Raw genomic sequence first — 24,513 nt, 5'->3', positions numbered from 1 at the left:
TTGGGTCACTGTATCCCCAGTGCTTAGTACTGTGCCTAGACCACAGTAGGTGCTTCATAAATGCTTGTTGATTGAATTTTACGGTTCACTACACCCTTAAGCTTTATGAGATGATACTGCTTGGAATCATCTGTTATCCTTCTTTATAAAAATTGATAGATACGTTTATATTTATTCTATATTTTATTTTAATTTTTTAATGTGTTCTATCATCTTCACTTTTTGAATATATCATTTTCTCCTCTCTAGCTCAGCAAGCCGTCCCTTTTAACAAAGTAGAAAAAATAAGGAGGAAAAAACAAGCAGTTCACCAAAACTAAACAACGCATCAATCATATCTGACGGTTTATGACCTTTTAACACTTTACCAAATATTTCTTTTAAGTGCAGGCTACAAACAATTGTATCTGCCCTTAAGTTTACAATTGAACCAGGGAAATAAGATATGTTCACAACCGTTAAGTGACTTACCTAGGATTACACGGCCAGTCAGAAATAGAATTTGAACCCAGGTCTTCCTGATTCTCAGGCCAGCTCTCTATCCACTCTTTTCACCAATATGTATTTACATACGTAACCCAATATTTAATAGTCCCTCCGCAAGGACTATGGCGATGTTACTATGCCTTTAAAAAGGAATAGAATCTTGTGAGATAACAATCATTCTAAAAAAAGAATGTTAATTGGGGTGGCTAAAAAGAGACTATTTGAGACCAGAGGTAAAGGATTAATAGAACTTCTTTCCTGAGAAAGATTGAACAAGGTTTAGAGAGAAAGGATGAAGAGAGCTTCTTTCCTGAGGGACTAAGTGAATTAAGCCTTATCTTGTTGTAACATGGTTTCTCTGGTTTTGTTCTTTGGGGCCATTACATTATCCCTACACCTTCAGGATTCTCCCGTTCTCTGATGCAGTTAGGAAGTCTTTTTTCCTCCGTCATTCATTGGCTTGAGCCCCCACTGACTGTATCTCCCCTTTTAGGAACCCGGTAACTAATACCTTATTTACTAGTTTCATTTAAATGTTTAACATTAAATCAGATCTTGCAAAGGACATTGACTTCAAAGATATAGCTAAAACAAACATGCAAATATTTTCCCCAATACCATGGAACATAATCCTCTCTAAAGAGGGACAGCTAAAAAGGGTACTGCCACAGGCCTGCAGTCAAAAAGATTTGAGTTCAAATATGGCCTCAGACATCTGTAAAATGGGGATAATAATAGCACAGATCTCCCAGGGTTATTGTGAGAATCCAATGATATAGTAATTATAAAGAGCTTAGCACAATGCCTGACACATAGTAAGTGCTATACGAATGTTAGTTACTGTCATTACTATTATTATTATTATACCACCTTGGTTTCTGGGGTGGAGGAAGATTAGGCTCTCAGTTTAGCTCAGTTCCTATATAACGCCAGTCCAACCAGCTTAAGTACAAAGCCCCTCTAGAATAGCATCCTTTGGACTTTGATGCTCAGAGCATCACAGCTAGACTGGCTTCGATACCCCATCTGAATTCCTGGGCTCCTGGGATACCCATTGTTTGTATTCCCTTGGCTGGATGGGATTTTGCTCCCTATACCTAGAACAGAAAATAACTAAGGAAAAAGCCAAAACCTCAGGTATTTTTCTTTTTTTCTTTTTAAAATTTTTTATTAATTTATTTTGATTTATCAACAATCACTTCCATAAGCTTTTGAGTTTTAAATTTTTCTTCCCCTCCCTCCCCCTTCCCTCCCCAAGATGGCAAACAATCTGACATAGGCTTTACCTATACATTCCTATTAAACATATTTTCACATTAGTTGTGTTGTAAGGAAGAATTAGAACCAATAGGAAGAACCACAAGAAAGAGAAAGCAAAACAAAACAGAAGGAAAAAAAAAAGAGCAAATAGTATGCTTTGATCTGCATTCAAACTCTGTCATTCTTTCTTTGGATGTGGATAGCATTTTCCATCTTGAGACTTTTAGAGATGTCTTAGATCATTGCATTGATGAGGAGGGCTAAGTCTATCAAAGTTAGTCATTGCACAACATGGCTGTTACTGTGTACAAAGTTCTCCTGGTTCTGCTCACTTCACTCAACATCAGTCCATACAAGTCTTTCCAGGTTTTTCTGAAGTCTGCTTGCTCATCATTTCTTATAGCACAATAGTATTCCATTACATTCATATACTACAACTTGTCCAGCCATTCCCCAATTGATAGGCATCCATCCCCTCAATTTCCAATTCTTTGCCACCACAGAAAGAGCTGCTATAAATATTTTTGTATATATGGGTCCTTTTCCCATTTTTATGATCTCTTTGGGATACAGCCTTAGAAGTGGTATTGCTGGGTGTGCACATTTTTATAGCCCTTTGGGCATAGTTTCAAATTGCTCTCCAAAATGGTTGGATCATTTCACAACTCCACCAACAATGCATTAGTGTTCCAATTTTCCCACATCTTCTCCAACATTTATCATTTATCAGGTATTTTTCTCAGGGCCACATGGCCTAAGGGTAGGGGTCAGAAAGAGGCAGCCCTCAGGTCCTTCCCTTTTACTTCATGATATCTCCTGCAAGGTAAGGCAAAGTACTTACCATAGGCCAGGCATTAAGCACAGGGGATATAAATTTAAGCTAAAAGAAAGATAGTCCCAAAGGAGCTTCCATTCTATTGGAGGAAGGCAACATATGAAAGAAGAAGGTACCTAGCAAAGTGTTGAAGTCCAGATAATCAGAAGCAGAGTCAGGAGGGGAATGAAGGTTGACCATTCTAAACCCCTTCCCAAACAGGAGGCACCAAGATGAATTCCCCAATGGGAGAAGGGAACCAACCACCATATATACATATATGTGTTGAATTGTAGCCTTCTTTAGGGTAGGCTAATGGGGTGGGAGGAGGGAGGGGAAAAATGAAGTAAAAAGCGCACATCAGAGAACAAAAGAAAACCTACAAGGAAGCAAAGAAAAGCTGGGTAGCCTGGAAAACAATGTGTGATATTTATTATATAGGTTTTCTTGAAATGGAAATTTATTGTTTTCTATTGAATCCTCTCTTATGTTCTGCTGTGTACATGGCAATTTTTTTTTGTTTTCTCGTTTTGTATTTAAGTTTAAAAAGAATAAAATTTTTACAAAAAAGAAAGATCACTTCTACCTCAAGAAGCTTATGATTTAATTATTTAATGCTCTAGGAAATTCTACAAGACTTTGAAGCTTTAGCAGGTGCTAACCTGCATTGGTTTCCTCAACTGTGAATTTCCTATACCAATGATATCTTAGATTCAATCCCTATCTCTGTGTTTCCTTGAAAATCTCCTTTATAGAGCCTCTTCTTACATGCAAGCTGTTCTGGGTTGGGTCTGACTCAGGTCAGTCTCTTGATAGTTTAAGTACAATATTGGATTAAAATGAGATACTTGTAGATCCTTAAATAGTTAACAAAGGTAGATTTACTTAGCCACAGCAGAGGAATATTTAACAAGATTATTTACTGAGAATAGCTTGAATTGATTCAAGTGAGGGAAGATCTCTTGTCTGAGTTGCTCACTGTCTTCCACCAGTCACAAATGAGTGGGTACCTGGAGCTCCTTCGTGGCTATTTAGTAGAGTAGAGTAGTATAAGTAGAGTAGGAAGCCTGAACCTTTAGTCCCCTAAGCCAATCAAGTCTCAAGGATAGTTTCTCTCTCTCTCTCTCTCTTGCTGAGGCAATCGGGGTTAAGTGACTTGCCCAGGGTCACACAGCTAGTAAGTGTCAAGTGTCTGAGGCCAGATTTGGACTGCGGGTCCTCCTGACTCCAAGGCTGGAGCTCTATCCACTGTGCCACCTAGCTGCCCCTTCAAGGATGGTCTCTATACCTTTTAAGGAAAAACTAGCCTAACTTGTATATGATTGCTCCCACTACCTAGGTCATTGTTAGTAATATATTTTAGCTTACTTAATAACTACCTTGTATAATTATCCTTTCCATATTGCAACTTTCCCCATCGCAGTTTTGATTATATTGCAGGTCAGCATAAGAAATTAAAATGGGAATTTTAGGGGAGTTTTACAGAAGTTGCAGATGATATGTGAAGGCTAGCAAACAACACAGAAAAAGTTTAGAAACTCAGAAATGCATATAATATATGTATAGTACTGTATAACATCAACATATTTTATATTTTAGTACCATAATAATTCAGACTTCTTCTTGGGTACAAAGAGAGGGCCCAAAATTTTTTACAGGGATTTTCCTGCTCACCGGGGTGTCACACTCCTAACCCTTGTGACATGGGAGAGATAACTGGCTCTCCCTATTGCTTTTCAAGTCACCTGCAATTTTAATTCTTTAAGATTACAGTGTGTCATGATCTTCAGCAAAGCCAATAGAATACTCCAATGGATTTGTGTTCTTGTGAAGGTAGATGTTTTCCCCAACCCTGAAGATCATAACCCATCCATGAAGGCTCATTCTTTGTAATTCTTGTCCATAGCCTTCCATAAGTTTCTAACACAGGGAGTTCAATCAACGTGCTGGGGCTTTTCTCATTTTGTCCTGAAATCTCAAAGATACTAATGGAGCGCACAGATTGAGCACAAAGACTCGCTCACACTTGCCAAATGATGAGCCTATCTTCTTTATCAATCATTCCTGTGGTTGTTCGGTTATTTTAGTCCTGTCCAACTTTTTGTGACCTCATTTGGGATTTTCTTGGCAAAAGTACTGAAGTGGCTTGCCATTTCCTTCTCCAGCTCATTTTGTGGAAGAGGAACTAAGGCAAACAGGGTCAATCGACTTGTCCAGGGACACACAGCTATTAAGTATCTGGGGCCAGATCTGAACTCAGGAAGTTGAGTCTTCCTGACTTCAGGCCCAGCACTCTATGCACTATGGCACCCCTAGCTGCCTTATTAATCATCTGTTTCTTCAATCACGTCTACTGTGGCTCTTCTTTGAAGGTCCTTATTTGTTTTATGCTGCAGTTGATCCACACTTAACTGGTGTTTCTCCTTTGACCTTTTGTCATCCTTATTCTTAATTCTTCAGAGACTGTAGTGTTCAGTGACTCAGAGCTGTATTAAAAACATGGGCAAACTGTATTAAAAAGAAATATGGAGTTCTTTTTCTGGTAAAAGTTTGGGGTCATTGAAGAAACTTTGTAATTTCCTGAAAGAAATTGAGCCTACCCCTCTCCTCCTTATTCTCTAGACTTCCTAGAGAAATCTCCACCCAAGAATTTTACAGTCTTGGTTGATGGCTTGATGTCTCTCCTAGGCCACAATTTCAGGAAAGCCCCAACCACTGTGCTTCATTTCACTCTCCATTCTCTAGCCATCTTCTCCTTACTAACCACCCGGCTGCCTTGAACAGCCTCTCTCCTCCTTTCCATTCCTTCCCTTACCCCACCTACCCCCATTCTGGAACCACGAGCCATGATCATATCTCTCTGCCTTTATTCCAGGAAAGAGTATGTCAATCTATTGCACCCTAGCACCATCAACAAATACAGTGCCCCTCCCTGGCTTCCTCTTCTCATTTGTTGTCCTCCATTGGAATGTAAGCTACTTGAGGGCAGGGATTGTTCTTTATGTATTCATATATACACTGCTTGCCACAGTGTATAGTATTAATAGCATTAAATGCTTTTGTATTGAGACATTCATTCTTGTTTAATTCTTGTCCAATTCTTTGTCTGAGATTATATATATATGTATATGTACATACACACATTTATATATATGCATGTATATGGATGCACGTATATCCATGTACAATGCATATGTGCACATACGTGCATGTGTATAATGATAGACAAATTCCCTATGTCATTTATCTAACTACACATCATAATCTGGGCTTTCGAGAGACATTCTTCATACATTTGCTGTTTCTTCTGTGAATTGTTATGCCGAATTCTTTTGAGCGGTTATGAATCTCTTCTGGATGTTCTGAAACATCCTGGGGCTTAATGCAACCAGCAAAATGTCATCTGCATTTAGACTTTGCAACAAGCCTCTTCCATAACAGTGATGAGCCCCTTTGACAAGTGTAGGCCTCTTTGTTTTATGTCTCATCTAATATTTATGATCAGAGAGTCATTGAACAAGGTTGTTTCTATTATTTCTTTCAAGGAATCTTAAGTAATTTTGTGCTACTGGATCAAATGCTTTTTAAAATAAAAAAACAATAAGCACAGGGGGACTTTGTAGTCTCTGCATCTTTCAGTCGTTAGGGTAAAAGATGGGATCTACTACATAATGTTGCTTGTTAAAGCCTGCTTGCTTCCTCCTAATATCCTCATCACTGGTACTCTCGATGCATGTGTAGATGATTGTCATAAAAGTTTTATGTAGATGGGAGAGTAGATATATGGATCAGTATCTGCTGATGTTCTTGAGGTCACCTTTTTCAGTATTAATAAAGTTCAATTTTTTCCCCCCAGGCATTAATAGCTTCCTGTCTTTTAGACACATTGTGAATCAAGCCCTCAATTCCTTCCCAGTTATGTTGCTTCTAGCACAGATTTCACCTATATATACTTACCTGGTCTAATCAAGAGGCTTTTCACATCTTTGTTCTCTTTAGCGCCTTTACTCCCCCCTCTATAGCCTCATCTGGGAGTCTCATGTTAGAATCCAAGTGTGAGGGCTCTACTGTCCTTGAAGGTGAAAAAAGGTGGTTAGATCTTTTCCATTTTTCTTCTGTTTGCTCTCCTCCTTCCTCCAGCAGAAGAATATCAGTTGTTTTTTTTTAAATGGGTTTTTATATCAGGGAACAACTTTGTATTGTGGGGAGCACTGTGCAATTTCCCAGATGTGATGTAGCTCAATCTTTTTCTCTTTTTCACTGTAGGACTAGTTCATTGTCTTCAATGCCTGCAGAAAATATATGTGCAAATGGACTGTCCATCCAAACATTTGCTGTAGCCTGGGTGATAGACATTTTTCATTATTCTGTTTTTCCTATGTGGATTTTTTAAGACAATTGGGGTTAAGTGACTTGCCCAGGGTCACACAGCTAGTAAGTGTCAAGTGTCTGGTCTGAGGCGGTATTTGAACTCAGCTCCTTCTGACTTCAGGGCCAGTGCACTATCCATTGCGCCACCTAGCTGCCCCTCTTATGTGGATTTTTAAAGTAATCTTTTAGGAGTAGTTCTAGATCCTACTGAGTAGACCCTATGATATTCTGAGGCTTGGTATAATCAGCACAATACCATCTAAAAGCAACAGCATCTGGAAAAAGTCAATACTTACAAGGAATGATTTGAATTTTTTTTTTTAGGCAATTGGGGTTAAGTGACTTGCCCAGGGTCACACAGCTAGTAAGTGTCAAGTGTTTGGTATGAGGCTGGATTTGAATTCAGGTCCTCCTGACTTCAGGGCTGGTTCTGTATCCACTGCACCACCTAGCTGCCCCTATGATTTGAATTTTGTTCAGAATACTCTCCATTATTGGTGGTGGTGAATATATTTGGTGAGCATGTCTGAGAGTTTTATGCTATGTTTGATATAGTTGACCATGGTTATTTCTATAGTTATACTCTCAAGCAGTCTTATATGATCTTAATATATGAAAGGAGGCAAGGATAGGGACAATTGGAGCTGTAATCACTGACAAGTAGCTTTCTTCAGCAGTTCTGCATACTAATAGTCTTCACCTCTCCCCCCCCTCCCCACACACACACCCCCAGTAGTCCTTGCTTCTGGTCCCATCTCCTTGTATGAGATTGGAGAAATTCAGTGGCATTTTTATCTGGTCTAAAATTTTCATTTGGACATTTTCTTCCTTGTTAATAGGTGTGCCTTAGGGACCTGGATTTTAGAATCCTTCATGCCTCCATCTTTAACCAGAAGTCCTATTTCCCATTTTCAAGACCAACAGCTGTTTTTTTGAATAGGCCATGTTGGAGCTGTTGTAACTTCTTAGTCTCTCCTCATTCTTATTCTTTCTTCTAATTTGCTATTTTTGACCTTTGCTCCAACTAATCAACTATCTGACTATACAAAGACAGCTAATTTGGAAATTATGTACACATCAATAACCAATACTTGCCCTCCTGTTGAGATACAGTTAATTTCTTTTTTTTTTTATTATATTGTTTAGTTTTAGCCAAGTCTATTATCTTCCAATTATCTTTGGGGTGGAAGAATTCATTGTATATAAATGCTAAACTACTGTTGTCTACAAGTCTTCAGCCATTATCATATCTATATAGTTTCAAATTCAGAATAATCTTTTCTAATATATATATTTTTGCCCTGCTATGTCTTATGTACACCTTCTCATTGAAGTACTAAGGTCTGTAATGACTCGATTTAGAGGATCTTGTTGAACTCTTCATAGAATTTCTCAACTTTTTTATACTTTGCTGCAGACGTTATATAAGCAGCAAGTGCCGTCTTAATGGTCTTTTTACTTTTGTCCATCATTAGCACCGCAAAGGCCAGATGACCAAATTTCTCATGAAATTGTTTCTTATTGCTGTTTGGCATAGAATCAAACTGACTCTGCCAACTTCTTTATTTGACTCTCCAAAGAGAACCTACAAGCCAAGATTTTGTTTAACAGCTACTTCCTTATACCTTTTGGTTTCCCTTTTAGAAAGAATATCAACACGTATGTGGTTCATTTCTTCTAATAGTATATTAATTTTTTGGTCATTGGATACCGATCTCTATTTTAGAGTATTATCTACTAGCTAATATTTCTAGATAGTCTAAAAATTGTGTAATTCTTAGTACTTCCTGCTCCTATTTCCACCACTCTGTGAAAATTATAGTAGAAAAGGAATTCATATGATAAAGATAATTTTTGTTTCATGGGTTGTCAAAACCAGAGAATTCACCACCCTATGGCCAGCCTACTCTTAAAATTTAGCTAGGCTGATCCTGAGGCAGCAAACATGGTCTAGTCACCTGGATCGTACTCAACGCCATGCCATATAATTTATACATATGTATATATATTCAAAGTAAGTTGAAATTATTTGTAGGGAGAATATAATTTTCTTTTAAAACAAAAGGGAGAATTATTTCAAAGAACAAAGGAAAAATATGTGAAGGAGATAAGAATTCTAATCTGTGTTGGGAGATTGGAGGGTGAAAGAGTATTCCAGAGATGGAAGGGAAATAAAAGAAGCACTGAACATTTGGGACTAAGTAATAGGTATTAGTCTTTTTCTATAAAGAAAAGATATGGGGGCAGCTAGGTGGCACAGTAGATAGAGCACCGGCTGTGGAGTCAGGAGGACCTGAGTTCAAATCTGGTCTCAGACTAAACACTTGACACTTAGCTGTGTGACTCTGGGCAAGTCACTTAACCTCAATTGCCTTGCTAAACTTAAAAAAAAATTTAAAAAACCCCAACCAAACAAGAAAGGATATGGATCCCTGTGCTTGATGGAATGATGATGTGGACTAAGGTGTCATCAGGTGATGGGAGTAATTTGATGAAAGGTTAGAGGAGGAAGAGATGAGGAATTGCAGCTGGCATCTCTTATTGGAGGAATAGTGAGACAATTGTTTGCCAGCATGACCTAAACAATAGAGATCTATGATCTCCTAGTGGCACATGAGATATGATGGAGATTCTCAGAACTTGTAAAACTTGACAACTGTTATCCACTTCTAATGATTCATGAGAAGTCAAAGGAAACCACTAGCAAAAACCTAGAAACCATCACTAATGATTTGGAAATATTAAATTAAAAAATTGAGCACCTTAGCAGGTGTGGGGAACCTGTGGCCTTGAGGCCACATGTGGCCTTCTAGGTCCTTGGGTGTGGCCTTTTGACTGAGTCCAAGTTTTACTGAACAAATCCTTTTATTAAGGTGGTTTGTTCTATGAAGTTTGGATTCAGTCAAAGGGCCTCACTTAAAGACCCAGAGGGCTACCTACCTGTGGCCTCCAAGCCACAGGTTCCCCATCCTTGTCTTAGGGCACAGGTTGTGTTTTCATCACTATTACTGATTGAATACAGGAAATTCAGAAGAGAAAGGTAGAAGTGGAGAGGAAACAAGTGGCTAAGAAGAGGTGGTCTAAGAAGGGGATATAGTTTTCTGGATTATGACTCTGAATATAGGAATGACAGGCTCTTGCCTAAGAGTTGAACAAGGACAGGTAAAAGCATGTTTCTATGGATTCCTTCAAATCTGATAAGAGTACTAGAAACTGAGAAATAAAGAAAAGGGAAGAAATCGTCTACATTGATATAATGAATTTGGTTACATAAAGAGTAATAGGTAAAACTTAAGAGGAAAAATGGCATGTGAGGACCAGTAATTCAAGAGATAATATTTAACAACAGAAATTGCAATAAAAGTCATGTACTCAGATATTTATATTTAAATACATAATGTCTAGGTAATAATTAGGGTGACCTAGAGATTCTCACACAAGGCAAATCTGAACTTGTAGATATCGCTGAAATTTGGAAGGATGAGACTTATGGCTAGAACATAGCTCTGAAAGGATATACATTACTAAAAGGGAACAGAATAAATAAAAGTGAGTGAAGTAGAATTGTACATTAAATAAGATGTTCTCATTTGAGGAATTTCAGACACTCAACAGAAGAAGCATGGTAGAGAAAAAGCATGGGTCAAGTCAATAAGAATTTATGAAGTGCTTACTATGTGCCAGGCAGTGTGCTAAATGCTGGAAATATAATACAATCAAAAAGAAAGATAGTCCCTGCCCTTAAGGAGCTTACATTCTAATGAAGGAAGATAAAACATAAAAGAAGGCTGAAAAGTAGAGGGGGAAAGAGAGTGGGGAGAGAGAAGGGATCCATGCAGGAGCATGGTAGAAATGTCCAGAGAGTCAAAAGTGGGACCAGAAGAGAAGTGTAGGAGTGAGCATGACAGACCTGGGCACTTCCTCAAAATGAAAGTTATAAGAAGAACTCATTGATTTGAGGAAGAGGCCCTAGGGGCAGAGGGATGATGATGATGATGATGATAACTATGACAATAATAATAATAATAATAATAATAATAATAATAATAACTAGCATTTATATTGAGCTTTAAGGTTTGTAAAGTACTTTATAAATATTGTCTCATTTCATCCTCATAGCAACCCTGTGATGTTTCTGCCTTTATTATCCTCAATTTGCAAATGAGGAAACTGAGGCTAAGGGAACTTAAGTAACTTGTCCAGAGTCATACAGCCATCAAGTGTCCGAGGCCAGATTTGAACTCTTCTTTCTGATGCCATGTCCAATGCTATTTTCATCGTGCCACTAAATGTTCCAGAATAAGAAGGCCACAGGGTATGCTGTTAAGCGTTGAACAACTGGCTCTCTGTGGAGAAAATTTATACATCACACAATGTATGCATGATACACTTTTAAACTGCACTATTCACATTTTTTCCATCACTTTCTTAATTCTAGACAGCCAACAAAACAATAAGTCAAGCCCTGAATTGCCATGTGATGCATTTGCCAATTTCTGAGGCATAAATACTCACAGTAAAAATTGAACAATTGGCTTTTGGGAGCCAGCTCAAGCTGGCGTTAGCATTCCCCTAGGTGAAGACATCCTCCAGAATGAGAAGGCTACTGGGGAACAGGGAAGAAAATGAGAGAGTCAGGAGTGAAGGTGGTAGGGATCAACAGGAGAAAGAGAACCTACATGATTATAGGGCTTATTACAGACTACCTGCACTGAGGGAGAAATTATGCAATGAGTTTGGGAAACATCACACATTTGGCATGGGAACATAATATTGTGGTAATGGAGGACTTCAATTATAAAGAAGCCCTGTTGAAATTCTCTTTAGGCCAAAAGCAGAGCAACTAATGCATTCATGTATTGCACTAATAGTTATATCATCTTTCAAAAGGTGGAGGAAACAAGAGGAAATTGCTATTCTGAACACAAAAGAAGAACAAGGTTGCCGAAGTAGGATTGACAAAACGTTGGGATCAAGTTGCCATTCCATCTTAGAGCTGATGACAGAAACGGGAAGGAATTCCAGGCGTACTGTAATGTGTACTCTTGATTTTGGGGGAGCAGATTTCAAGGAAAGGGTGAATATCAAATGGCTTAACATTTTATGGGAAAGGCTGATGCATGAAAGATGTGAAACTCTCAAAAATGAAACTCTAAAGACACAAATATTCGAATGAGGAAGAAAAGAGATAGTTGGCTAAAGAGAATAGTACAGAGGTACAGTGAACTCAGAGACTAACACAAATTTTGAAAAGACATGGGGAGACAAGGATAAATAATTGAGAAAGAAAATGAAAGATTAGCATAGTTCTAGAAGGTGAATTTTCGCCTTATCTGGCCCAGAATCAGACCATTGTAACACATCTCTGTCATTGTTCCCTGAATACCATGCTTTCCAAACTCCATACTATATGTGTCAAGTCAACAAGGCTGCACTCCTGAGGGTAGGGATTCTTACTCGCTTATATTTTTATCCCCAGCATCTATAGTAAAGATACTGTATGGGTCAAAGTCACTTTTAAGTCAAGTCAAGAAGCATTTATTAATTTATTAGTAGATAGATAACTATGAGCAGAAAGCAAGATAGTCCCTGTCCTCAAAGAATTTATATTCTAGTCGGGGATGATAATAAAAGAAAGCTGAAAATGGGTTGAGGGGCAGGGGGAAATGAAGGTACCTAGTGCAGGGGCATGTTTTTGATAATGTGGGTAGTCAGGAGTGCAGTCTGGAGAGGACTGAAGGCATAGATGACTAGGCCTTCTCTTTAAATAGAAGGTTCTGGGATGAACCAAGCAAACAGAGAGAGGCTGCAGGGCTAGACGGGTAAAGAAGAAGTAGTCCAGGGATGGAGTGAGCTTCCAGAGTGAAGAGGTTTCCATGGCAAGGAAGAGAAAATTCTGAGAAAATGAGTCAAATACAGTCTGGAGAAGAATAATTAATTGTAAGCTCTTTTGGGGCAGGGACTATCTTACTTGATTCTATTTGTATCTCCAATACTTAGCACAATGCCAGGAATGTAATATGTGCTTGATAATTTTTTTTTTTATGCATTCATGCATGCATTCATTCATTTGTTTAGGAATAATCTTAAGAAGACTAAATCCCAGGATGAGTTAAGGTTGGCAATGACTAATATGGTTTTGGAAGTGTTTTTTTTTGTCTGTGTGTTTTGGTGAGGCAATTGGGGTTAAGTGACTTGCCTAGTTGGAGGTGTTTTTTTTTTTAAAGAGCTTTGTTGGAGACAAGAGGAGGATCCAACAAAACTTAGGATAGATACTCAGAGTTTATTGGATAATTATGAAGTATGACAGTGAGAAAACTTAGCTCTTCAAGAACAATGCCTTATTATGTTGTATCTTCTAAGAAGAATGATCTTTGGATTAGGAAGGATAGAACAAAAATGGTCAGCAGATGGTCAGACAGAATCTAGCTGCCATCTAGATATACACAGTATCTAACTATATACTGGGTCACTGAAAGAACTGGAAGAGATGATTGCTAGGCCACTGTCAAAGATCTTCAAGACACCTTGGAGGTGGGCAAGGTACTATGGGACCACAGAAGGGCAAATTTTCCTAAAAGGGAAAAGAATAGAGTCTGAAAACCATGCCCACTCATCTGGGCATTACCTTCTTTTGCTGGTAAAATTCTAAGCAGCACTATTAAAGATCTGGCTTATAAACATTTTGAAAGAGAAATAGTGGTAATTATAAACCATCACGATGTCATAGCTTTTGACCTGATCTCCCACACTTGAGTATCGAAAGCACTTTGTTCCTATGATACATCACCGTCCTTCACACCTTCTTCATTTTGGCCAAACTGGACCTGTACATGATATTACATTCCCCATCCCTGTGCTTCTGTACAGACTATCCCCATTGGCTGTCATGCATTCTATCCTGACCTCTACTTCACAGAATCCCTAGGTTCCTTCAAAGATCAGCTCAAATGCCATCCACTACGGAGAGGAAGCCTATTATGATCTCCCCAATTAGTGCAGGAACTGTTTTATTTTTCTCTTTGTTCCTCCCCCCTCCCCATTCCTCAGTGTGTAGCATAGTCCCTGATACAGAATGGGTGCTTAATAAATTATTTTAATTGAATTGAGGTGATGGAAAACATTTTCAGAGATCTTGGAAATTAACAGCCAATTTTTATGTGACCTACGTCTCCCAGTAATCTTGGCAAGTTTGAAGCCATTTCCTGAAGGAAATGTGCCCAAACAGTGAAGAGCTAGACATTAATAGCACCAGATTCATGCCTGATTAGACCTCTCATTTTACTTACGAAGAAGAAATATTAAGGTAGTTAAAGGGCTAAAACTTTCCAAAAGTAAAATAAAAAGGACTAGGATTATTTTTAGAAATAATCTTGTTAGTTTCTGTATCATTTGACTTCTACTTCCAGCTTTTGAAGGGACAGATGTACTTGAGCATAATGAGAAACCATTATGAAATGATATGGAAGATATTGGAATTGTGAAGAATGTCAGAGATTGAACTTGGAAAGACTTAGGGAGGACCTGAAGTAGAAAGATGCCCTCTAAAGCAAAAGGTCTCAGTCTGAAGAAGGACTCAGTCTAAAAGAGGAGAAAGCTTCAAGACGAAAGGCCTGAGAGGAAGTAGGAGAGATGGAATAACCCAGAAGAGAAAGACTTGAGCCAAACGAGAAGGAAAAGGTGGTTGTTGGGCCAAGTTACGTAAAACAAATTGGTGAAAACCAGTAAGAAGAGAGAGAAAGGAAGGGAAGTTGGGTGTGGGTGTCATGAAGCTGAAGAGGTGCTAAAAATGCTGCCAAGATGTGAAGATAATGGCAATTGCATCTGCAATTGCCCCTGGGCAGTTTGCTCCAGCGGTTCTGCAAGGAGAGCTGCTAGCAAGGGAGACATGCAATGAGAACTCATTTCCAAGTATAGAGAAAAGGATGGCATTTGGAATGACCTGTTTATGCCCCAAATGGAGGCAGGTCTCCCTCCTGGAAGGGAAGGGGAAGGGGTTCAAGGAACACAGAAAAGCTTCAGCCCAGAAATCCAGAAGAAAAAGGATCTGAAGAGGCAATGGTGAATCTTGATAGGTGTTGGGAGCAGGAAGACAGAAGACTATCCCACAGAGGAGGAGGAAAAGGCAAATGATTACTAAACATTAGGAACTATGAAACTGGTTGGGGGCTCTTCCCAAAAGGAGAGAGATGGATGGTCATCCTAAAAGGAATGATAAAATAGATCCATAGGGGAGGAGCTTCATGAATTGTTGCCTAAATGCTTTCTCTGTTTTTTTTTTACTTTAATTCCATAATTATCTGATGCCCCCCCCCTTTTTGTTACATTGTATTGCTGTAACTAGGTGGGGGCAAAGATTAAGTGTGAGCCTTGGAGACAGGAAGACCTTTCAAATCTGGCCTCAGACACTTCTTAGCTGTGTGACCCTGGACAAGTCCCTTAACCTTTTGCCTCATTTCCTCATCTGAAAAAGGAGCTGGAGAAGGAAATAGCAAACCATTCCAGTATCTTTACCAGGAAAAACCTCAAGTGAGATCACAAAGAGTTAGACATGACTGAAACGACTGACCAATTGTGTTGTACTGTGTGTGGCCCTATATGGTAGCAAAGGACCAAAGCAAAACAAAACAAAAAAAATCTATTGACAATCCTGGTTGCCTGGTTAACTATGATAACATCATAAATGTAGAAGGCCCAGTTCAATACCCCCTGAAAAAATTTCTTTTACTTTGAATCCCCCAACATTTTTGTGTACATATTATCTCTCTGTACTACAGTATTATGCATGTATATAAATATGATTTCAAAATGGTTTGATATATCTTTTTCCCTTCATCTGGACTATAAGTTCCCTGAGGGAAAGGTTACTATTTCTTTTTTATTTGTGACATATATCTCTGGACATGGTTGATGAAGGAACTTGTTTTTCTTAATTATGCATAATTCTTATAAGGGGTTTGTTTTTACTTTTCTTCCCCAATGGGGGAAGGTGGGAAGGAAAAAAAATTTTTGTGTGAATTGAAAAAATAAAATAAAATAAATTTCTCCTTTATCTGCTATAGTGTCTACTAGCACATTGTGGTCATATGGTAACTATCCATTAGCTCTCCTTCACTTTTGCTATATAGCCAGCCCACTTCCTTTTTTGGTTACACATCTCTTTGATGAAATCTTCCCCCCCCCCACTTAATAGTAGTTTATTTCTTCCAGTTACATGCAAAGATAATTTTCAATATTCACTTTTACGAGATTTTGAGTTCCAACCTCCCTCCACTCCCTCCTTCCCAAGACGGCATGTAATCTATTATAAGCTATACATGTAAAATCATATTAAACATATTTCCACATTAGTCATATTGTGAAAGAAGAATCAGAACAAAAGAGAAAAACCACAAGAAAGAAAAAAAAGAGAAATTAGTATGCTTTGATCTGCATTCAGACTCCATAGTTCTTTCTCTGGATGTGGACAGCATTTTCTGTTATGGGTCCTTTGGAATTGTCTGAGATCATTGTGTTGCTAAGAAGAGCTAAGTCTATCCGAGCTGGTCATTGTACAGTGTTGTTACTATGTACAAGTTCTCCTGGTTCTGTTTGCTTCACTCAGCATCAGTTCATGTAAGTCTTTCCAGGTTTTTCTGAAATCTGCCAGCTTGTCATTTTTTATAGCACAATCATATTCCATTACATTCATGTACCACAACTTGTTCAGCCATTCCCCAATTGAAGGGCATTCCCTCAATTTCCAATTCTTTGCCACCACAAAAAGAACTGCTATAAATATTTTTGTACATATGAGTCCTTTTCCCTTTTGTATGATCTCTTTGGGATACAGACCTTGTAGTGGTATTGCTGGATCAAAGGGTATGCACAGTTTTATAGCCCTTTGGGCATAGTTCCAAATTATTCTCCAGAATGGTTGGATCAGTTCACAACTCCACCAACAATGCATTAGTGTTCCAATTTTCCCACATCTTCTGTAACATTCATCATTTTCCTGTTTTGTGATGATATCTTTTATATCATGTCTTCTAAACACTTCTTCATTTAGAGCCTACTAAATGCCTACCGTGTATCTATCCATTGCCCTTTGGGTGACCTGCAAAAGATTCCTTGAAAGATGTAGTAATAGAAATAACTTTGTTGTATAACTCTTCGAATTGCCCTCTAACACTGTCAAGGAGGATGTCCAGCACAGAGTCCAAATATTAGATGTATTCCCTCTAGATGAAGAGGTCTTCCAGATGTTCTAGCTTGCAAATAATATATTATTGCTTTGAGATCTGGAACTTTATGTCTCCCCAAATCAGAACCATGATCACTCAGAAGTTTTTAGCCTAACCACATAGGAAAAACCAAGTGGATGAAAAATGCCCATTGTCTAGACTAGATATGCAATTAATGGACAATCTAAGGAGTTAGTTTATCAGTGCATTTATCTTGGTCAGACCCCATAGATGGACAATTGAATAGGCTCTGAGTTGAAAAAGAGTGTCTTTGGATTGCATTTTAGAAATTGATTATTGCTTTTAATAAGCCTGTGCTTTGCCATGAAACAAAATCCCATCTTTTTAACACCAATATTTTTGCATTGAAATTATATGACTTTGAAGCATGAATTACCACAGTCTCTGAAGTATACAAGTATAGCAAATAAATAACTACCTCACAGCATTGTTGTGAGGATCAGTAAAGAGAATGTTCATAGGTTGGACTCTGCAAAACTTAAAACACAATATAAATGTCAGCTTCTATTATTATGTTAGTAAATATAAATACAATAAATACTACAGATGAATTATAAACATAACAAATGTAACAGATAATAGAAATTCATGTCTAATCACTGTAATATGTATCACAAATGCATCTTTTTTTTTAATAAGTTTCATGGGTCTTGTGACAAACAGATTTAAAACACAAGAGAAGTGTTTGAGAGAGGCATTGACAAAATGGTTTGAGAGTCTGAGGTCTGAGGAAGGAGCTTTCACTGTTCAGTCTTCAGAAGGAAAAGGGAATGTAGTAAAACTTCATTTATTCAGAATTCTTGCAGACTAAGTCATTCTGGATGGGTTTTGTTTTGTTTCATTTCTTTGAGTAGCTGAGAATTATACCTCTAATCACATTTAAAATAATTTTAGATAAGATTTCTAAAATACTTCCCTAACTTCTTTAGCAGTCTTAACACAATTTAACCTTTTGTTGATAACTTTGAACTAGTATTATGAATTTATATCAGTACATTTTGCTGTAATTCAATAATTGAAACCCTCTAGGCTTGCTGAGGTCCAAGGTTATTTGCCCCTGTACTAAATGGCCCTGAGTTCTGTGCCTTTATATTTATATATGTGTTAGTTCTGGATAGTTTTTCTGTCTCCTTGATTGTCCAACTTTCAGCTGTCGTTTTTCAGTGCTGTCAAGAGCCTGCCTCTAGAAGCCTTTCTCTCCCTTCCAATGAACTGCTTCTAATATTCTGAGTAGCTTAAAATTTTAGATCACCAAGCTTATTTGAATTTTATGTAAAATGAAGGAAAGTAGTCTCAGTGTGGTTCTGAAGGGGAGTTGGTTCTTGTCAGAAAAAAGTGCATAAGCTTAACAATGCAGACTTCGCAATATCTATTTTGGCTTCTAGATGAACATTTTTGTTTCCTTTCTGGTTCTTAGCTGTATTTCAGGTACACATAATTGCTAGAAAACTAACTTCTTTGTAAGAGACTGAGTAGAAAGTGCCTTGCAGGGTAAGAGGTAGGTATAGAGAAACATAGGAGTTAGCCAGGGAGAAATGTGAAGAACATGTCTGTGTCTTGAGCACCAGTATGTTGTCTAGTTCCGTCTTAAAAACTGCTGATTTCAAGAACTGTTAATGGGTGTGTGCATGTGTGTGTGGTGGTAGGGGAGTTCAACAATCATTCAGTTTCATACTGAGAAAGTGTTCTCTAGAGAACACATGGAAATTAACACCCACTTCAATTATCTGTTTTTGTTTTATTTATTACTATTTTTAATATTTTGTTTCATGAAATGCATTTTGCTTTGAATCCATGGTTATCTGCTTTGATCTATTCAAAGAAATATTGGTAGGGTCACAATTGTGACATATGGATTTGAAAAGACAACTATTCCAACTGGTTATAGCTGAAAAGTGGGCCATATCAAAGGGCCCTGAGTGCTATATCTGGATATATAAAGTGTTACTGTGGCTAACCCATAATTAATCCTAGGACTTATTAGGAATATATATGACAATATAAATATGACAAGTGACTACCTTCTTTTCATGAAATATAAGGTACCATCTTTTTATACGGAGCACTTTTATGAAAAGGGCAGAAAAGTACTCTCATGTAAAGAAAAAGAATTGTATCAACTGGTAAAGGATATAAAATATTGCTTTTTTCATAGACAAACCTTTTGATGCCTATAAGGAGTAGGAAGATAATGTGATTTAATAAAAATAGCTAAAATATGAGTATGAAGAAAGTTTTCAAATGAGATTTCAGCAGTTTTTTTAAACAAAATTTCACTATGCTATAAAGATCAAGACTTAAATCATCTTGTGAAAGATGATGCCTTATTCCTACATTAACAGTTAAATGGCTCAAAGAAACAGAAAAATACCTTTTATTTATTTAAAAACTGGGAAAATGTGACTATAAAGACTCAAGACACAAAATGATGAGAAACAGCCCTAGTACTTAAGGAACTTTGGGGCATTTTGGTCTCTTAGCTCATTTGCATGTGGCTATTTCAAGACTAAAAGAGGTAAAAATTTAAAAAATAGAGATAATAAATATTTGAATACAGTCATATGATTTTTTAAAAAGACTGTTGATTTATTAGGGAAAATTTGGTGAGTTTTTACCTTTTAAGTGCCAGGCACTATACAATTGCTGGAGATACAAATACTACAAATACGAGAGACAATCTCTGTCCTCAAAGAGCTTACATTCAAATAAGGGAAAATAATACATAAAAGAGAGAAGTGACCAGGGCATTGGGTTTTGTTCTAGTGAGATGAAAAGGGGAGTGAGATTACTTGTTTCATAGCAAGCATCTGCCTGGCACATAGTAAGTACTTAACACTTTTTCATTATTATTCCTTGGTCCATTTGGGAATTGTATCACACAAAACTACTTTTGTGCTGACTACTTGTTTGGCTGGTCTTTATGTTCTATAGCTGAACAAATCCTGTTCTCTTCCAGCTTTAACCAAGGTAGTATTTCCAATCATCCTTACGAGAGGCCTGCCTTTAAAAAAAGAAAAGAAAAAAAAAGAGCTTGGCTAGATGAATGTCCAGATGGGAAGGAAAGCTAAAGTCTGGTGTCTAGGTCCAGCCAATAGATAGAGTGGGCTAGTTTGCACATGCTCAGTCATCAGTCCACTGAGTTGTGCTCTAGTATGGGAGATCCAAAGAGGAAGAAGTCAACTTTCCTAAAGCTTACTGGTTCCCTTATTATATAATATGATATATTATACAATAGGACATATTATATAGGGGAGACAGCATGCAAACAAATATATACAAAGCAAGCTGTATACAAGATAAATAGGAAACAATTAACAGAGGGAAGGCACTAGAATTAAGAGGGGTTGAAGAAGGTAGGATTTTAGCTGGGATTTAAAGGAAGTTAGGTAGGTTAGTAGTAGGAGTGGAGGAGGAAAAGCATTTTTAAATAAAAAAATAAAAGATTAGTGGCATGGGTACTAGAAGACTGGGTGTGAAAGTACAGGTCTCAGGTCCACCATAGAGTGTGCCAGTCCAGGTGGAGCAGAATAGGTGAGCAGCAACAGAGAGAGGAAGAAGAATAAGGTGTGGAGTGAAGAAAAATAATGTTGAAACCTGGGCACTACAGGTCGAGGTCAGGCTTTGGGTGGGACTTGTAATATAGATAGAAGGGAGGAACTGAAAAGCTGGACAGAAGTAAACGTGGAGACACTGAGCATATAGAGATAGGGGATGTTAGGAAGTAGAATCTAAGCTCTTCTAAGAGAAAGATTATTTTGGTTGTATTTTTGTAACCGCAAAACTTAGCACACACATGGTATCTGGCCTTTAAATTCTTGTTGTCTTGAAGTAGGAGGTAGACACAGAAAAAGAAAAGACTAAAACCAAAAACTTTGCTTACTTATAAATTAATTTAGGACTGGCTTACCTCTTACCTCCTTGAGGTCAACATCACGTAGTAGTAGTAGTTGTAGTTGTGGTTGTAGTAGTAGTAGTAATTAGTAGTAGTAGTAGTAGTAGTAGTAGCAGTAATAGCAGTAATAGCTAGCATTCTAAAGCACTTCAGGGTTTGTTAAGAGAATAGAAAGGAGAGACAATAAGGTTTTCTTAAAGGAGTAATGCAAAGACATAGAAAAAAATAACAGAATGGGAAAGACAGGAGGTCTCTTCAAGAAAATTAGAGATATCAAGGGAATGCTTCATGCAAAAAAGTGGACATAATAAAAGACAAAAATGGTAGGGATTTAACAGAAGCAGAATTAGGATTAGGAAGAGGTGGCAAGAATATGTAGAACTATAAAACAAGGATCTCAACATCACCAATAACCAGGATGGTGTGGTTACTGATCTAGAGCCAGACATCCTGGAGAGTAAAGTCAAGTAGGCCTCTGGAAGCATTACTAACAATAAGGCTGGTGGAGGTGATGGAATTCCATTGAACTATTTAAAACCCTAAAAGATGATGCTGTTAAAGTGTTGTACTCAGTATTCTGGCAAATTTGGAAAACGCAACAGTGGCCACTGGATTGGAAAAAATCAGTTTACGTTCTAATCCTAAAGTGGGGCAATGCCAAGGAATGTTCAAATTATTGGACAGTTGCACTCATTTCACACACCAGCAGGTTATGCTTAAGATTCTGCAAGCTAGGCTTTAGCAATGCGTGAACTGAGAATTACCAGAAGAGCAGGCTGGTTTTTGAAGAGACAGAGGAACTAGAGACCAAATTGCCACCATTCGCTGGATTATGAAGAAAGCAAGGGAGTTCCAGAAGAAAAAAAAAGACCATTTATTTCCGCTTCATTGACTACACTAAAGTCTTTAACTGTGTGGGTCACATCCAAACGTGGCAAGTCCTTAAAGAGATAGGAGTAGCAGATCATCTTACTTGTCTCCTAAGGAACCTGTATTTGGGCCAAAAAGCAATGGTTAGAACCAAATGTGGTTCTAGTGTGGGCCAAGAAGCAACAGTTAGAACCAAACAAGGAACAACTGATTGGTTTAAGATTGGAAAAGGAGGATGACAAGGCCATAGATTGTCACCTTATTTATTTAACTTATAGCAGAGTATAGTATGTGAAATGCCAGGCTGGATGAATCCAAAGCTAGAATTAAGGCTGCCAGGAGAAATCTAAAAAATCTCAGATATGGAGATGATACCCCTCTGATGGCAGAACATGAAGAAGAATTAAGAAGCCTCTTGATGAGAGTGAAAGAGGAGAGTGTAAAAATTGGCTTGAAGCTTAACATAAAAAACCCCTAAAATCTTGGCAACTGATGCCATTACTTTCCAGCAACTAGAGGGAGAAGAAAGAGAAGCAAATTTTACATTCTTGGTCTCAAAGATCACTGCAAATGGTAATTGCAGCCATGAAATTAAAAGGTGTTTATTCCTTGGAAGGAAAGCTATGGCAAATCTGGATAGCATACTCAAAAGCATAGACATCACCTTGCTGACAAAGGTCCGTAGAGTCAAAGCTATGGTTTTTTTCCAGTAGCAATGTATGGCTGTAAGAGCTGGGATATAAGGAAAGCTGAGCACCACGGAACTGATGCTTTCAAATGGTGGTGCTAGAGATTTTTGAGAGTCCCTTAGATAGCAAGATCAAATTGGTCAATACTTACAGAAATGAATTCACACTACTCTTTGGAAGGACAAATACTGAAGCTAAATCTTAAATACTTTGGCCACCTAATGAGAAGATAGAACTCATTGGACCCTGATGTTGAGAAAGATTAAGGGCAAGAGGAAAAGGGGATGGCAGAAGGTGAAATGGACAGTGTCATGGAAGCAACAAGCATGAGCTTGGACAGATTTCAGGAGACAGTGAAGGATAGAAGTGCCTGGTGTGCTATCATCCATGGGGTCAACTAAAATCAGATACAACTGAATGACTGAACAACAGGAAATGCTTTACAGATACTGTCTCATTTTATCCTCACAATAATCCTGGGAAGTAGATGGTATTATCGTCCCCATTTTATCAGTGAAAAAACTGAGACTGAAAAAGTGTCTTGCCCAAAGTCACATAAATAGAAAACATTAAGGGTAGAATTTGAACTCACATCTTGTCACTCCAGAGCCAGTAGTCTTTCCATGGAAGAGTTGAACTTTTCACAAGTGCATTCTGTAAGAAATTATAATTTTTTTGGGAAGACTAAATATATTCTTTTCCTTGCTTTTGGTATCATTTTCATATATTGACTTCCTTTGGTAGAAGAGGTCAAAGGGCATAATAATTTAATCAGTTTTCTCACAGAAATATCAACTGTTTTCCAGAATGGCTGGACCAATGTATAGCTTCAACAATAATGTATTAGTGTACCTGTCTTTCCACAGCTCCTCCAAAACTGACTGTTTCCACTTTTTTGGGGGGAGTCATTTTTGCCAATTTTCTGCATGTAGGATGAAGCCTCAATGTCCTTTTAATGTGCATTTCTCTTACTATTAGTCATTTGAGGTATTTTTACATTTATTTTGTTGAATTTACATCTCTTTTAAAAGTATTTCTTCACATCCTTTGACTTATCTACTGAGCAGTTATTCACTTTTTTTTTTGAGACCATCTCCCTGTCTTGCCCAGATTAGAAGGGCAGTGACTACTCATGAGCCATATCTTACTTCTGATCAGCACCAAAGCATGACCTTCTCTGTTAATGATGGGGGCCAGTTTACCCCTCTTAGGTAGCCTGGTCTCACCTCCCACCCCCACTCCCAGGGGCTTATCATATTGGAGCCAGACTTGGTGGGCACCTGGTCAGCTTTAGCCCTACTGCAGCTCAGGGATTGTTAAGCCTTCTTGACCTCAAGGGATCCACCAACCTCAGCCTTTCCAATAGCAGGGATTGATTACAGGTTTCTGCCATCAAGCCTAATTTATCTATTACTTTCCAAGCACTTTCAGATCTACTGTCTCTTTCTATCTTTAAAGAGATAGAGACTATTCTCCTCACTTTACAGACAAGGAATTTGATTCACTCAAAATCACACAACTCATTTGGTATTTGCACTTTATTCTCTGTCCCTGCATCATTCCACTAGGTTTTCTCATAAGCATCTTCCCTAAAGGAAATTTCTCTCCAAGTTGAAAGCCTTTTAGATCATTTATGCTTTCCCCCCATTTGCCCAAGAAAAGGAACATTTCTTGTTAATCCAAGGCAGTGTGTGACAGAGCTTGGCAACTGGGAGTATGTTTCTAAATCTGGAAACACCAAACCTCCTTTGAAAAGTGGAAGCAACAATTTGTGCCTCTGAAATGTGAAGAAACTTATTTCTTTGGGGAGAAAAAAAATAGATGCAGCAAAATTGTTACAGACAAATATTGGGCAAGGCAATGGGCTGAGAGAGAGATATGGAGTGT

General features: G+C 37.9%; 1 long non-coding RNA gene across 2 annotated transcripts in view; it reads right to left on the bottom strand.

Annotated features, from left to right (window-relative positions):
• The window catches only part of LOC144455595 (uncharacterized), a 43,381-nt gene that overhangs the window by 4,733 nt on the left and 14,135 nt on the right, over nucleotides 1-24,513 (bottom strand). The window contains exon 1 of one of the 2 annotated variants that reach the window (XR_013484314.1): nucleotides 472-618. The exons of the other annotated variant lie outside the window; for it this stretch is intronic. This is a non-coding gene — a long non-coding RNA (uncharacterized LOC144455595). Of the gene's footprint in view, nucleotides 1-471; nucleotides 619-24,513 lie in introns of those variants that run through there. 2 annotated transcript variants of the gene reach the window in all.

The sequence above is a fragment of the Phascolarctos cinereus genome, unplaced genomic scaffold, assembly GCF_003287225.1.
Source record: "Phascolarctos cinereus isolate Bilbo 61053 unplaced genomic scaffold, phaCin_HiC Scaffold_2;HRSCAF=192, whole genome shotgun sequence".
In the NCBI taxonomy this organism is placed as follows: domain Eukaryota; kingdom Metazoa; phylum Chordata; class Mammalia; order Diprotodontia; family Phascolarctidae; genus Phascolarctos; species Phascolarctos cinereus.
Note: the sequence above shows the minus strand (reverse complement) of the source record. Positions and strands in the feature narration are given on the sequence as shown.